Below are 13858 nucleotides of genomic sequence, written 5' to 3'. Positions count from 1 at the left end.
AGTTCCAAACTTAAAAATTGAGTTAAAAGGTGCCATGCCAAAATATACACTTGCTTGGATATCCTTTACATCAATCTAGTAATAGTTTTCGCTCAGCGAGGTGTTACTTATTGGTCCTAAAGGGGCAAGGTACACAAATAATTGTGAGTACATGTTAGTTTTGGTGAAACTCAACGATATAAGTAAGGAGTCCTTTTATGTCGTGGCAAATTCGATAGGTTTACCTAATAAGTTCTTAGACGTACCTATCAACCAAGAATAGTTTCTAGACTATTAGCAAAAGGCTTTTGCTTACCTAAGATGTTCTAGGATTAAGTCGACAAACTGTGCTTAGTTCTTCAATGATTTTAGGATCTTGGAATCATTTTATTCACACCTGCCGGAACACATAACTTGAATAAAATGCTTAATAAACATTGAATTATGCATGTATGCTAGAATTTAAGTTTATTAAGAGAAACTGTGAATGGTTATTTATTTGTTTATTCTTTTCAATTGTAGTTTTTAATATGGCAAACAACAATTCATTCAACATTCGATCAATTCTCGAAAAGGAGAAGTTGAACGGGAAAAACTTCCTTGACTGGCAAAGGAACTTGCAAATAGTTCTTATGCAGGAAGAAAAGGAGTATGTCCTAGATGAGGCGATGCCCGAAGCTGCAGGCGACGGGGTCACTCAGGCAGCCCTCAATCGTTGGATTGATGCCAACAAGGATGTGAAATGTCTAATGCTCGCCACCATGAGTGCGGATCTGCAGAAAACGTTCATCAACTCAGATGCTTTCACAATCATCAGTGAGTTGAAGAACATGTTCCAAGATCTGGCTCGAGTCGAAAGATTCGAGACTCATAGGCAAATTCTTGAGACCAAGCTTAAGAAAGGCGAGCCCGTAAGTCCACATGTTCTCAAAATGATTGGACTCATTGAGAATATGAGTCGGCTGGATCAGCAATTTTCTCAGGAAATGGCTATAGACACCATCCTCCATTCTCTTCATAGCGGGTATGATCAGTTCAAACTGAACTACAGTATGAATAGTCTGGACAAAACGCTCACTGAGCTTCACGGTATGCTGAAGACCGCTGAAAAGACGCTCAAAAGTGATAAGCAGGATGTGCTTATGGTGCGTGGGGGCAAGTTCAAGAAATCTGGAAAGAAGAGGAATGCTAAGAAAGGTGGCAACAAGGCCAGCCCAACTAAGCAAACTGGCGCCAAATCTGCAAAGAGGAAGGTCAGTCAACCCACTTCTGAATCCGAATGCTTCTAGTACAAGAAGAAGGGGCATTGGAAGAGAGATTGCTTGAAGCTAAAGGAAGATCAGAAGAACGGAACAGTCGTTCCATCTTCAGGTATTTTCGTTATAGACTGTATACTTGCTAATTCAACTTCTTGGGTATTAGATACAGGTTGTGGCTCACACTTATGTTCCAATCCACAGGGACTAAGAAGAAGTAGAAAGTTAAGCAAGGGTGAAGTCGACCTACGAGTGGGAAATGGAGCACGGATTGCTGCATTAGCTGTAGGAACTTACTATTTGTCGTTGCCCTCCGGGCTAGTTTTGGAACTGGAAGAATGTTTCCATGTTCCAAGTCTTACTAAAAACATCATTTCAGTTTCTTGCTTAGATGCTAAGGGATTTTCCTTTATAATAAAAGACAATAGTTGTTCGTTTTATTTTAAAGAGATGTTTTATGGATCTGCTAGATTAGTCAATGGACTTTATTTATTAGATCACGACAAACAAGTATATAACATAAATACCAAAAAGGCCAAAAAGGATGATTCAGATCTCACCTATCTGTGGCATTGTCGATTAGGCCATATAAACTTGAAACGCTTAGAAAGACTTCAAAGGGAAGGAATTCTAGAACCATTTAACTTAGAGGATTATGGTAAATGCGAATCATGTTTACTTGGCAAAATGACAAAGCAACCTTTCTCTAAAGTTGGAGAAAGAGCAAATGAACTATTGGGTTTAATCCATACAGATGTATGTGGACCAATGAGTACAAATGCTAGAGGTGGTTTCAGCTACTTTATCACTTTCACTGATGACTTCAGTAGGTATGGTTATGTCTACCTAATGAAGCATAAGTCTGAATCCTTTGACAAATTCAAGGAATTTCAGAGTGAAGTAGAGAATCAATTAGGCAAGAAGATCAAGGCACTACGGTCTGATAGAGGCGGTGAATATCTGAGCTATGAATTTGATGACCATCTGAAAGAATGTGGAATTCTATCAGAATTGACTCCTCCTGGAACACCACAATGGAACGGTGTGTCAGAACGGAGGAACAGAACCTTGCTAGACATGGTCAGGTCAATGATGGGTCAGGCCGAACTTCCATTAGAATTTTGGGGACATGCACTAAATACAGCTGCACTCACTATAAATAGAGCTCCGTCTAAAGCTGTCGAAAAGACTCCATACGAATTATGGTTTGGAAAGCCTCCAAATGTGTCTTTTCTTAAGATTTGGGGATGTGAAGTATACGTCAAACGATTAATTTCAGACAAACTTCATCCAAAATCTGACAAATGTATCCTTGTGGGCTATCCAAAGGAAACAAAGGGGTATTACTTCTACAATACATCTGAGAACAAAGTGTTTGTTGCTCGAGATGGTGTCTTTTTGGAGAAGGATCACATTTCCAAAATGACAAGTGGGAGAAAAGTAGACCTCGAAGAAATTCGAGTCGAACAACAAACTCTAGAGAATGCTCAAGATGACATTCAAGATGAAACTCAGAGATCTTTGGAAGAATCTGGTGAGAATCATGGTCAATCTAGAAATGTTACCCCGCGTAGATCGCAAAGATATAGATCTCAACCGGAAAGGTACTTGGGTATTTTGACGAACGAGAGCTATGACGTTCTATTACTTGAAAGTAATGAACCTGCGACTTACAAGCAAGCTATGACGAGCCCTAGCTCCAAGCAATGGCAAGAAGCCATGCAATCTGAATTAGACTCCATGTCTGAAAACCAAGTATGGGATTTGGTCGATTTGCCAGATGGCTACCAAGCCATTGGAAGCAAATGGGTTTTCAAACTGAAAAAGGACAAGGATGGGAAACTTGAAGTTTTCAAAGCTAGATTGGTCGCAAAAGGTTACAGGCAAGTCCACGGTGTGGATTACGATGAAACCTTTTCACCAGTTGCAATGCTAAAGTCTATTCGGATAATGTTAGCAATCGCTGCATATTACGATTACGAAATATGGCAGATGGATGTCAAAACTGCTTTCTTAAACGGCGTTTTAACAGAAACTGTGTTTATGACACAGCCTGAAGGTTTTGAGGATCCAAAGAATGCTAAAAAGGTATGCAAGCTAAAGAAGTCAATCTACGGATTGAAACAGGCATCCAGGAGCTGGAATATACGTTTTGATGAAGCAGTCAGTGACTTTGGTTTCATCAAGAACGCGGACGAATCTTGTGTATACAAGAAGGTCAGTGGGAGCAAAATTGCTTTCCTAGTATTATATGTCGACGACATATTGCTTATCGGAAATGACATTCCTATGTTGAACTCTGTCAAGATTTGGCTTGGGAAATGTTTTTCGATGAAGGATCTAGGAGAAGCACAGTACATATTAGGCATCAAGATTTACAGAGATAGATCTAAAAAGATGATTGGACTTAGTCAAAGCACTTATATCAATAAGGTGCTTGATAGGTTCAAGATGGCGGACTCCAAGCGAGGCTACCTACCCATGTCTCATGGAATGACTCTAAGCAAGACTCAGTGCCCAAAAACACTTGATGAGCGTAGACGAATGAATGGGATTCCATATGCATCATTGATTGGTTCAATAATGTATGCTATGATATGTACACGCCCGGATGTTGCGTACGCACTCAGTGCTACGAGCAGATACCAGTCAGACCCAGGAGAGGCGCATTGGACTGCTGCCAAGAATATTCTGAAGTACCTGAAAAGGCACAAAGATGACTTCCTGGTCTATGGTGGAGATGATGAATTAATTGTTAAAGGCTATACGGACGCAAGTTTCCAAACCGACAAAGATGATTTCAGATCACAGTCTGGGTTTGTCTTCTGCCTCAACGGAGGAGCAGTAAGCTGGAAAAGTGCTAAGCAAAGCACCATTGCGGATTCTACAACTGAAGCGGAGTACATTGCTGCACATGAAGCAGCAAAGGAAGCTATATGGCTAAGGAAGTTCATAGGAGAACTTGGTGTAGTCCCCTCCATTAAAGGACCAATAGCCCTGTATTGTGATAATAACGGAGCTATTGCACAGGCAAAAGAGCCTAGACACCACCAGAGAGTCAAGCATGTACTTCGTAGATTTCACCTTCTACGAGAGTTCGTTGAAAGAAAAGAAGTCGAGATAAGCAAAATTGGAACTGATGACAACATATCAGATCCATTAACTAAACCTCTGCCGCAAGCGAAGCACAACTCGCACACTGCAGCTATGGGAATCAAGCATATTGGAGAATGGCTTTGATGTCTCTGTTTAATGTTTTAAAGTTTTAGAGTTTAAATCTTTGTAAAACATTATTGGTTAATCATTCACAATAAATGAAAGGAATTCATTTTTCCATTTAATTTGTGGTTTATTAAATGATGAGTCCCTTCAATTTGACGATACATTCAAGATAGACTGTCAGGACCAGTCCTGTGACTAAGAAATGTCTATCAAGTGAACTTGAATGTCAAAGGTTGAAAATGGTCCCTAATCGGAGTTTTCTATAAAATTGGACGCATAGAAAACGTTAGACGATTAGAATGCAAGATGACTAGTAGTTCTGTTTCTTGAACTATGTGGACATGGCAATGTCATAATCATTTGCATAGATACTTACTTTGGGAAGACTAGTATCGGACAAGACCTATGAAACTTTACTGTAAGAGATGAAAGTCTGTCATAAGTAAATTTCATTAAATTATTAGACACTAAATCCTCAATACCTGAGTGATTTGAGATTACTTGTTTGAGAACTGGTTGCTTTGACGTTGACCAACCGTCGCACCGTAAAAGGAGGCTATAAAGGCAACGCTCAGGTAATCACCTATCAAACGAAGTCTAATCTCAAGATCGCAAGATTGGGATTGTCCTCCCATAAATCGGGATGAGATGCTTAAAAGTTGTACAAGGCCACTCGGAGAGCTAGAAACTGTGAAATGCATGGCCGTGCTCGGATGAATCATAGGCTATGATTATCTGTTTATTTGATCAGTTGAACTCTGAAACCGAGGAACACCTCTGGACATAATAAGGATGACAACTCTTACCTTATGTTCAAGAGCAAGCATCGAGCGACAAAGGAATTAGGAAATGCACACTTGTCCCTAAGGACAAGTGGGAGACTGAAGGAAATAATGCCCTTGGTCCAAGTATGCATTCTATGTTAAGTCTAATAAATGCGGTTCAGTATTAATTGACAAGTTAATAATTCAGTGAGATCAAGTGAGCTGAATGCCTAGCTAGAGGCCGCTTCAGTTCAAGTGGAATTAATGATATTAATCCACAGCTTACTCTTGACTGAACCCGTAGGGTCACACAAATAGTACGTAAACGGATCAAGTATCTAATGGCATTAGATACTCTATCTATGAATATTCGGAACCGACGGATCTTGGTTTCAGTGGGAGCTAAGATCGTCACAGGCAAGAAATGAATACTCCGGAAACGATGATATTGCCGGAAACGGAAATATGGATCGTATCGGAAATATAAATATTATCCAAGTCGTAGATGTTGCCGGAAACGGAAACATGGTACGTATCGGAAAATATTATCGGAAATGGAAATATTGCCAGAATCGGAAATATTGCCGGAAACGGAAATATTGTCAGAATCGGAAATATTACCGGAATCGGAAAATAATTCCGGAAACGGAAATATTAAATATTTGTTCGAAACGGAAATTAATTCCGGAATCGGAAATATTAAATATTGTTCGTATCGGAAATGAATTCCGGAATCGGAAAATTTAATCGGAAGCGCATCGTACGAATAAGCATCGGACGAGGCCTGCCGGACGAGGCCCAGCACGAAGCCAGGCCATCGCCCAGCAAGCCAAGCGCGCCGCACAAACAGCAAGGCCAGGGCCAGCAGGCTGCGCGCAGCGCGCAGCGCGCACAGCGCGCACAGCACGCGCAGCGCACAGCGCGCACAGCGCGCGCAGCGCGCAGCGCGCGCGGGCGCTGAGTGGGCTGCTGCTCGCGCGCACGCATGAGGCCCATCATGGCTGTCGTGCGTGTGTGTGCAAGTGTTTGTGTTCGTGCACGTTTCCTAAAACATGCAGAGTTCGGTTAATGATTAAATTCCTAATTCTATTTGATAAATTAATTAAATTAGAGTTCTTGTAGGATTCTAGGTTTGATTAATTTGTATCTGAATAGGATTTCGATTCCCTTTCCATACCGCTATAAATATGAGGCTAGGGCTCACAATTTATAACACAAGTTTAAAAGTATTCAAAGTGAGTTTTTGAGAGAAAAAATTCAGTCACACATTTGCCTATAAAGTGCCGAAAATAATAGTACCTTAAGGGCGATTCTAGTTGGTCAATCTTAAGGCGGATCCGGACGTGCTGTGGACTATCTACGGAGGGACGACACTTGGAGTCCTAAAGACTTGTTCTTGTTCGGTTCGGGCGCAGCTAGGGAAGGCACGCAACAAAGAGTATGCATCTATTCTATGCTAAATGATTATGTGTAAATAATATGTTTTCCTGGGTTTATGGTTTTTCCGCATGATTTATGAATTGTCATATGTATCATAACCTAACATCAGGCTGTGTCATAAACACAGTTTCTGTTAAAACGCTGTTTAAGAAAGCGGTTTTGACATCCATCTGCCATATTTTGTAATCGTAATATGCAACGATTCCTAACATTATCCGAATAGACTTTAGGATTGCAACTGGTCAAAAGGTTTCATCGTAATCCACACCGTGGACTTGCCTGTAACCTTTTGCAACCAATCTAGCTTTGAAAACTTCAAGTTTCCCATCCTTGTCCTTTTCCAGTTTGAAAACCCATTTGCTTCCAATAGCTTGGCAGCCATCTGGCAAATCGACCAAATCCCAAACTTGGTTTTCAGACATGGAGTCTAATTCAGATTGCATGGCTTCTTGCCATTGCTTGGAGCTAGGGCTCGTCATAGCTTGTTTGTAAGTCGCAGGTTCATCACTTTCAAGTAATAGAACGTCATAGCTCTCGTTCGTCAAAATACCTAAGTACCTTTCCGGTTGAGATCTATATTTCTGCGATCTACGCGGGGTTACATCTCTAGATTGTCCATGATTCTCACCAGAAAATTCTAAAGATCTCTGAGTTTCATCCTGAAAGTCATCTTGAGCATTCTCTAGAGTTTGTTGTTCGACTCGAATTTCTTCGAGGTCTACTTTTCTCCCACTTGTCATTTTGGAAATGTGATTCTTTTCCAAAAAGATACCATCTCGAGCAACAAACACCTTGTTCTCAGATGTATTGTAGAAGTAATACCACTTTGTTTCCTTTGGATAGCCCACAAGGATACATTTGTCAGATTTTGGATGAAGTTTGTCTGAAATTAATCGTTTGACGTATACTTCACATCCCCAAATCTTAAGAAAAGACACTTTTGGAGGCTTTCCAAACCATAACTCATATGGAGTCTTTTCAACAGCTTTAGACGAAGCTCTATTTATAGTGAGTGCGACTGTATTTAGTGCATGTCCCCAAAATTCTCTTTGAAGTTCGGCCTGACCCATCATTGATCTAACCATATCTAGCAAGGTTCTGTTCCTCCGTTCCGACACACCGTTCCATTGTGGTGTTCCAGGAGGAGTCAATTCTGATAGACAATGCCACAGATAGGTGAGATCTGAATCATCCTTTTTGGCCTTTTTGGTATTTATGTTATAAACTTGTTTGTCGTGATCTAATAAATAAAGTCCATTGACTAATCTAGCAGATCCATAAAACATCTCTTTAAAATAAAACGAACAACTATTGTCTTTTATTAAAAAGGAAACTCCCTTAGCATCTAAGCAAGAAACAGAAATGATGTTTTTAGTAAGACTTGGAACATGGAAACACTCTTCCAGTTCCAAAACTAGCCCAGAGGGCAACGACAAATAATAAGTTCCTACAGCTAATGCAGCAATCCGTGCTCCATTTCCCACTCGTAGGTCGACTTCACCCTTGCTTAACTTTCTACTTCTTCTTAGTCCCTGTGAATTGGAACATAAGTGTGAGCCACAACCTGTATCTAATACCCAAGAAGTTGAATTAGCAAGTATATAGTCTATAACGAAAATACCTGAAGATGGAACGACTGTTCCGTTCTTCTGATCTTCCTTTGGCTTTGGACATTCTCTTTTGTAATGGCCTATTCCATCACAATAAAGACAGCTTGATGTGGACTTGTCCTGCTTTGATTTAGCATTGCCCTTGGACTTTCCACCTTTCTTGAAAGGTCTCCCTTTAGCCTTGACTAAATCTTTGGCTTCACAGTCCAGTATTATCTCAGCCTTTCTGACAAGGTGAACAAATTCTGCAACTGTTTCTTCTCTTGGTTCACTTAGGTATAGTTGCTTGAAGCGACCAAACCCACTGTGTAGTGAATTGAGCAAGATAGAGACTGCCATCCTTTCGCTTGTTGGTGTTCCTAGCAGACTTAGGCGATCAAAATATGAAAGCATAAGATCCACATGGAACCTTAGTGGGACGCCTTCCCTTTGTTTAGTGTGAAGGAGCTGAACATGTGTTTCTTGGACCTCTATCCTATAACACCTGTTGGGAGAACTAACCTTTAGACCAGACATTGATTCAATCAACTCATGGACGTTCAGGTCCCTGTCCTTCGTGCTTCCACGACAGATATCCCTCAGATTCTTGATGAGCGTGAATGGTTCATAAGCTACAAACCTTCTAGCCCATTCATCAGGGATATTGTTCAGCATGAGACTCATAACCTTTTTGAGATCCGCATCCCAAGCGGAAAATCTTTCAGGGGTCATGTCTCTGGCATAGTAGCTTGGCATGGGATGTAACAGTACATACTCAAGTCCATTGAGTATGACTATTTCAACTAGCTTAGCTTCCCATTCAAGAAAATTTGTTAGGTTCAGCTTGACCATAAGCTCAGAACCCATGATTATGTTTTGATTGTTGTTTGCCATAGTAAAACTACAATAGAAAAAAATAAACAAATAAATAATCATTCACAGCTTCTCTTAATAAACTTAAATTCTAGCATACATGCATAATTCAATGTTCATTAAGAATTTTATTCAAGTTATGTGTTCCGGCAGGTGTGAATAAAATGAAGCCAAGATCCTAAAATCCATTGAAGAATTAAGCACATTATGTATTTAGACTCAATTCTAAAATCTTTTAGGTAAGGAAAAGCCTTTTGCTAATAGTCTAGAAACTACTCTTGGTTGATAGGTACGTCTAAGATCTTATTAGGTAAACCTATCGATTTTGCCACGACATAAAAGGACTCCTTACTTATATCGTTGAGTCTCACCAAAACTAACATGTACTCACAATTATTTGTGTACCTTACCCCTTTAGTATCGATAAGTAACACCTCGCTATGGCGGAAAACTATTACTAAGATCGATGTAAAGGATATCCATGTAAGCGTTATTTTGGCATGGCACCTTTTAACTCAATTTTTTTAAGTTTGGAACTTAAGGCTCTTACTATGTTGGTTAGATTTTAAGTGAACTAAAATCCTTAATCATGCAACATAATCAAGCTTCGATCTCATGCATATTTAAGACATATTTAAAAGCAATAAATAACTTAAAGCATGCATAAGATAAATGTGATCTAGTATGGCCCGACTTCATCTTGAAGCTTCAACTTCAAAGTCCGTCTTGAAAATGGATTGGAAACTCCGTCTTGAATTTCACCGTGGGAGGCGCCATTTTCTTCAAATAGGATAAGCTATAATTAAACTAATTACAACTATTTGATGGTACGCAGACCATATTTGAATTGAAAAATAAATTTGGTGCTTTAGACCAATTACATTCAAATTAATGGTACGCAGACCATATTTTCTATCCTATTTGGGCCATACCAGTCACTCCATAACCTGCAAAACAGTACATATACAATATATACCATTCATCCATTCATTATCATGAATGGCCCACATAATTGGTTAGTTAAAACACATTGTATGCATCACATAAATATTTGCAGCAATTAATTAAGGGCACCAATAATCTACCAATTATTCAGTCCTTATTAATTCTAATCAAGTTGTTTAACCTTAAAGGATTTGTAGACCTAATCAAGAGTTTATGACTAAAAATGCTCCCACTTAAACCAATAACTTTATATGCTTTACTAATTTTAAACATAAAAATGTATTTCTAGTCTAACCGGAAACATACAAGTTTAATTAAAATTTAAAGCTCATATAAAATTATAATCGAATCCATTAATTTAATTTATTTCAGTTGAATTAAACGAATTTAAATTAATTCAAGGTTTGATTTTAGTAAAATAATTAAAATTTATAATAATTATAATAATCAAAATTAAATCCCGAGAAAACAATTTAAATTATTAATTTTAACGTTAATTAAAATTATTTCCTAACTGAAAAATTCAAATTAAAATTTAAAACGAACCAATCGGGTCAAGACAAGGCCATGGGCTTGCGCCCATACCTTGTCAAGTCCAACAAGCAACAAACCCCTTGTCACTCGATTGATCGTACCGCAAAGCTCAAGCAACAACGCACCAATGCGTCAGGCCCAGCGAGCCACGCTTGCGCGCAGCCCACTCGCTCATCGCCTTGGCGCGCTGCTGGGCAACGCTCGCTGGACAGGCCAGCCAACGCTGCCTGCGTGCACGTTGTGCTGCGCTTGTCGCTGCCTTGGCTACTGCCTTGGCGTGCTGTTGAGCGAGGCAGCGCATGTGTGGCGCATCATCCATCGCTGCCCACGCGTGCTTGCCTTGCTCGCTGCACTTGCTCTCCCGTTGCCCCATCGCCCACACGCGTAGCACACGCCCCTTAGGCGCATAGCCTTGCGCATGCCACGCTCGTTGCTCGCTGCATTCATACCGCACGGGCGACGAGCTCCCTTGCTCGTCGTCTCGTGCCCGCACTATACAACACCCCTTAAGGGTAACACGTAGCTTCCATTGCTTTGTGCGTGCAACATTTATGGGCGTTTTCATAAAAATTTAAAATTTTTAATTTAAAATTAATGACAAAATAATAAAACATATTAATTTCATAATTTTAGGGCGAAAAATCGAAAATTTATTAATCAATTAATTTCCGATTAACATGGATTCAAATCTAGGTCATAAAAATTAAAAATTTAACATAAATTAACAATTTTTATGGTGGATTTTAATCATGGATACCTAATTAAATTATTAATTAATTATGAAAAACAAATCAATTCTAAATTATTCGAATTTCAACAAATTAATCATAATTACAAATTAGGTTGTATAATTAACAAGTTTAGGCATTCATAATTGTTAAACATATACAGTAGGTCAATCAAAAACTCAAGATTTATCAACAAGAATCGCAAATACTTAATTTAACATCTTAAATTTACAAACTTTTGCGTTCGAAAAATTAAAACCTCCGACAAGTCATAGTTAGGCTTCGAATTTGGGAATTCTGGGTTCGGACGAAAAATATTGTTTTTGTCAAAATTTTAGAATGCCTTTTACATGCGGAATTGACACAAAAATCACTCGATTTGGATGAGTAACGAAGAAACTGCCGAAAAACTGCGTACATATAATTAAATAAACGCAATTTGCAATTAATTACGAAAATTAATCACCCCTTTAATTCTTTGCAAATTTGTAAAATTTTACCATGTTCATGCAATTTAGATTATGAAAATAATAAGAGGCTCGTGATACCACTGTAAGGTTATGATACATATGAATAAACATAAATCATGCGGAAAAAACCATAAAGCCAGGAAACATATTATTTACACATAATCATTTAGCATAATTCAGATGCATACACTTTGTAGCGTGCCCTCCCTAGCTGCACCCGAACCGAACAAGAACAAGTCTTTAGGACTCCAAGTGTCTTCCCTCCGTAGATAGTCCACATCACGTCCGGATCCGCCTTAAGCTTGACCAACTAGAATCGCCCTTAAGGTTACTTAGGATTTTCGGCTATTTTGGGTTGCAAGTGTTTGGCTGATTTTTGCTTAAAAATCTTACCTTTGAATACTTGAAAATCTTCCGTCTATAAATTTGTGACCCTAGGCACATATTTATAGAGTTATGGAAAAGGACTTATAATCCTACTAGGATATGGATTTTTTAGTTAGAATCCTAATAGAACTCTAAATAATAAATTTAATCTTTTAGGATTAGGATTTAATCAATGCACGAATTCCGATAGGATTAGGATTCGTTACGAACACGAGCACACGCACACGCATGCACGCCCGTACGCAGGCCTTGCGGCCCACGCCGAGCGCACAACGCATGCGGCCTCACAGCCCATGAGCTTCGTGTGCGCCTGCCAGTGCTTGGTTGGGCCTGGCCTTGCGCTGGGCCTGGTCGAGCACTTGGCGTGTGGCTTGCTGGGCGTTGGCCTAGCCTCGTGCTGGGCCTTCGCCTAGCAAGCCTCGTCCGATGCTAATTCGTATGATACGCTTTCCGAATAAATTCCCGATTCCGAAATTCATTTCCGATACGAACAATATTTAATATTTCCGATTCCGGAATTAATTTCCGTTTCGAACAAATATTTAATATTTCCGTTTCCGGAATTATTTTCCGATTCCGATAATATTTCCGATTCTGACAATATTTCCGTTTCCGGCAATATTTCCATTTCCATTAATATTTTCCGATACGTACCATGTTTCCGTTTCCGGCAACATCTACGACTTGGATAATATTTATATTTCCGATACGATCCATATTTCCGTTTCCGGCAATATCATAGTTTCCGGAGTATTCATTTGCTTGCCTTTGACGATCTTAGCTCCCACTGAAACCAAGATCCGTCGATTCCAAATATCCATAGATGGAGTATTTAATGCCATTAAACACTTGATCCGTTTACGTACTATTTGTGTGACCCTACGGGTTTAGTCAAGAGTAAGCTGTGGATTAATATAATTAATTCCACTTGAACTGAAGCGGCCTCTAGCTAGGCATTCATCTCACTTGATCTCACTGAATTATTAACTTGTTAATTAATACTGAACCGCATTTATTAGACTTAATATTATATGCATACTTGGACCAAGGGCATTATTTCCTTCATTCTCTTTGGTGTCCTGTTCCCAGATCTCGTTCTGCACCGTTGGAAAAGTCGCTGGTAAAGGTAATGTTCGAGTTAGGGTTACTTTTTTTGGGAAACATAGGTGCTTCTTGAGGGGTTCAGATCTGGTTATAAGGGGTTTTCAACTTCTATAAATCGAAGCTAACCCCATCGGCGCCGTCTTGTGGTTTTGGAAAACGCCGATCTTGACGGTAAAGGTAAAGGTGGGTTAGGGTTTGTCTTCAGTATTGGAGTTCATTTGGCCTTTTTGTCTCGTTCGGTTGTTTGCCTTGTTGAGTTTTATCCTTCTGTTATTTTTTTTAATTAGTTTGCTCTTATCTTAATTATGTCGTTCCTAAGTACTCCTATGTTTTTTTATTGTTTTGCTTCCTTATGCTCTGTCAATTTCTTGGCTGTATGTGGTTGCATTAATTGGTGAAAGGGGCTCTTTGTGTGAGTTTTGGTGTGTCTGCTTGTGTTATGGTTGGGATGACCAAGTTTGTTTTGGCTTGTTTTAGTTGAGTCTTTTGTTCTAGCCGAACGAGGGTAGATGAAGGATGCCAAGGTTTAGGTGGTAAGCTTTGGCAGGTGTCGGGAGTTCTAGCTCA

The sequence above is a fragment of the Spinacia oleracea genome, chromosome 3 (genome assembly GCF_020520425.1).
Source record: "Spinacia oleracea cultivar Varoflay chromosome 3, BTI_SOV_V1, whole genome shotgun sequence".
NCBI classification, from domain to species: Eukaryota; Viridiplantae; Streptophyta; class Magnoliopsida; order Caryophyllales; family Amaranthaceae; genus Spinacia; species Spinacia oleracea.
The sequence above is the reverse complement of the archived record's forward strand: the minus strand, read 5'-3'. Positions refer to the sequence as shown.